The sequence below is a fragment of the Molossus molossus genome, unplaced genomic scaffold (assembly GCF_014108415.1).
Source record: "Molossus molossus isolate mMolMol1 unplaced genomic scaffold, mMolMol1.p scaffold_m16_p_10, whole genome shotgun sequence".
In the NCBI taxonomy this organism is placed as follows: domain Eukaryota; kingdom Metazoa; phylum Chordata; class Mammalia; order Chiroptera; family Molossidae; genus Molossus; species Molossus molossus.
Window position 1 is genome coordinate 63,681,074 of NW_023425345.1, and position 3,234 is coordinate 63,684,307.

The window sequence follows — 3,234 nt, forward strand, 5'->3', positions numbered from 1 at the left end:
CTGCATTGGCCTGATCTTGGTCACCTACTATTTCCTTAGCGAACCTCCTGAAAATTGTCCAGATATTTTGAGGATAAGGGTGCAAAGCCTGCAGCATCTCAGAAGGCTTTCATGTTGGACTTGTCAGAAGCCAGAGCCCTAGTAATTCAGGAAACAGCAAAAATGTATCTATATATCGTCTATGTCTATGTCTATGTCCATGTCCATGTCTATGTCCATATCTAATCTCTCTATCATCTCTATCTCTATCTATCTCTATCTCTATCTCTATCTCTATCTCTATCTCTATCTCTATCTCTATCTCTATCTCCATCTCTATCTTTTGTTACCTAGTGTCTCTTGCCATGTGAGCTGGCTATGGGGAAGTTACTAGAATGTGGGTGCCTGGTAACAGGGGTTCCAAGTTCTGTTGGGGTCAGTTACCAAGACAGTTACTTCACTCCCTGAAGTTTCTTTCTTTAGTCATCTCCTGAAATCATAGCTATCCAAATCATTCTTTTGGCTCCTGACTTCTAAACCCCCTTGTTCATGCAAAACCACATTTTTACAGAGTGTTACCTCTCCTCACGGCTGGCTGGGAAGGTCTTGTGCGGTGAGGAACCCCACTTTGAAACAGCTTGTGTGGATACTCGACCTCACATTCTAACCTCTTCCGGATCCTGGATAAACCACTGTGTCTCTCATGGCCTGTCCGTCTCCTGTCTGCACAATGGAGATTATTCTAGCATGTACTCTTTAGGGATGTCCATGATTATATGTGGGATAATACCTATAAAATTTGAAAAGTGCTGTCAAATGTATGTAGTACCTCGACCCCCCCCCCCCCACTACCACAAATTATGCAGTCGAGTTTCCCACATTTGGGGAAGTCGCAGGGGTCAGCACATCCTGAGTGCGATGGATAAGCCTCGCCCTGGGAAAACCACCTTCGTGATCATGGTATCTCCCCTGCCAGGTAAGTATAATGTAGTACCTCTGACTTGTATGTTCTTCTCATTACTTCATGTGTATGCTCCTCTTCAGACCCTACTCCTAGCCCTTACTTCGTGTGTGCGCGCACGTGCGCGTGTGTGTTTCAAGGCCAGTGGTCTGGATGCCCAGAAAATAAGAGCACCACATAATGAGGAATAGGTAAGAATTTCCCCAAACATTTGGACTTCTGATTTTTATTGCCAAATCTTTAGGAGCGAATAGAGCCTTAACCTGGCAGGTCTGAATGCACCCCTTCCTCTGCAGTCTGCCTGTCGTTTACCCTACATGGTCCCAGTTTCTCGTGGGCCTCCATTTCCCAAGCATCAAATAAGGAAGGAAATTCAAAACTGCGTGAGTGTGACCTCAGTATAAAAAATGTTCCGACCGCATTCACACCGGGTGGGCGAGGTGTTGGCAGGGGTCGTGCCATCTCCCTGTCTGTACATGGTTACACTAGCACAGCCTTTCCCAGAGCCCCTGAGGAGGCCTGGGTGCCACCAAAACACCACTTTGAAAACACAGAGGGTTTATATGTGGCTCTGCATCGATGGGTCTCTCATTCTGGCAATGCATGATCTCTCAGGGCCTTCCCCTCCTCGGGGGCTCTGGTTGTCCCCAAGTTCTGGTCAGCACACCTTCTCTTAATCTTTTCCTCTCATCCTCAAAATCTCTAACCACTTTCCAGGAGGTCCACTAAGGTAACACTAGGCGACCAAGGACAGGCCAGTGCAGGCCATGCTAATGAAGAGGATCTGCGAGCCCTTCCTGGGCGGCTCCTGTGGACGCCCTTCTGTGTGTCAGGAAGAGGGACACAAAGAGAAGGGCCACCCTGAGTAAAACAGGTGTTGTGCGGTACATAACCCAAGACACCACATGCCAGGACAGCTCGCGGGCTGCTGTGAGGATGGCAGCTGCGCACGTGCGCCGACGGGGCCCGAAGCTGTCGTGTCTCTCTGCTGTTCGGTGGAGGTCTGGGCTGGGCTGAAATGGCCTGACTCCCCCCTCAGTCAGTCTGGGTGTGGGCCGCTCAGAGAAGGTGAGCTTGGGCGAGGCGGCTCTCTGTAGCTGAGAAACCCTGAAGGCTGACGGCCAGATCTGTGCTAACCATCCTCTCAGCAGCTGTGGCAAATCCATCACTGAACACGGGTCCAGCGGGGAGTGGGCTCAGCCACTCTGGAGTCACGTTCTCATTCCCATCTAAGAAAAAGAAGGATCTTCTTTGAACTCCAATGACTTCCTGGGGAAGATTCTTGTCTACCTTGAATCATATGGCTACTCCTTGGGCCAATACTGTGGCCCGGGGGGTGAAGCGCTATCACAGGCACACTCTTCATCACGCCCACCCTATGAGCAGCCGGTACTCAGCAGGGGAACGGGGTTGGCAGTCCCACGAAACCCCACACAGTCAGTGAAGAGCATTTCCCCGGTGGAAGGGGTGGTGGTGCTGTAACCCCAACAAGAGGGAGGGAGTACACCATGTGACCCAAGCAGTAGTTGCCATAAAGTTTCCCTTCATTGTTTCTCAGTTCAGCTCCTCAATGACCCTGGCATCTGGACCCCTTCTCAGTTGGAAACCCCAGCAGGGTGCACAGCTATGTACTTAGGGAGAATAAAATCAGCTGTCTCCTCCATGCCCACAAAAGTAAAGGATCCGAGTCACCTGTCAGTTTCTGACCTCAGCCTAGCCTCACAACAGACTCTTTTTTTTTTAACAGATTCTTAATTATTCCTTTTTTGCAGTGTTCCTCCTACCCCCAATCAACCAATGAGAACATCATGAGTCAGGAATTTAATACTAGTCTGTCTTGATTCTAGAGCTTTAACCCAGCTTTACAGATACTCCAAACACTGCCAACTCACCAAGGTAAGGTGCATGCATCCTCCTGAATTGCCAAGCATCGCAGATCCTCTCCATTAACTCCCGGACCGCTTCCTCTCCACGCTTGTCTCTGTTCCATTCCTGAATTTTGTCTTTATCTTTCACCTGAGACCCGCTTCCTGTTCCTTGACCTTGGTGTTCGCTTTGGATCTTTCTGATCCTGATTTTGGCTCTCCCTTGGGTTCATTGCCCACACCTGTCCTAGCCAGCTCTTTGGTCCCCACTAACTTGACAGCCACTCTCCTGTCTGCTTGATCCCATCTGCTTGATGAGCGGGGCACAAAGGGCCTTGGAACGCTGCATTCTGTACAACCATGGGGACTTTAATTCTCTGGAAGAAATTCAAACGGAAAAGCACACAGTGACTGAAAATGAGAGTCTTG

The 3,234-nt window shown here is 49.5% G+C and overlaps 1 non-coding gene across 1 annotated transcript; it reads right to left on the reverse strand.

Annotated features, from left to right (window-relative positions):
• Window positions 1-801: 801 nt before the first annotated feature.
• LOC118624842 lies at window positions 802-963 on the reverse strand. Its single transcript, XR_004958506.1, has one exon. It is a non-coding gene; the product is annotated as a U1 spliceosomal RNA (small nuclear RNA).
• Window positions 964-3,234: the final 2,271 nt, after the last annotated feature.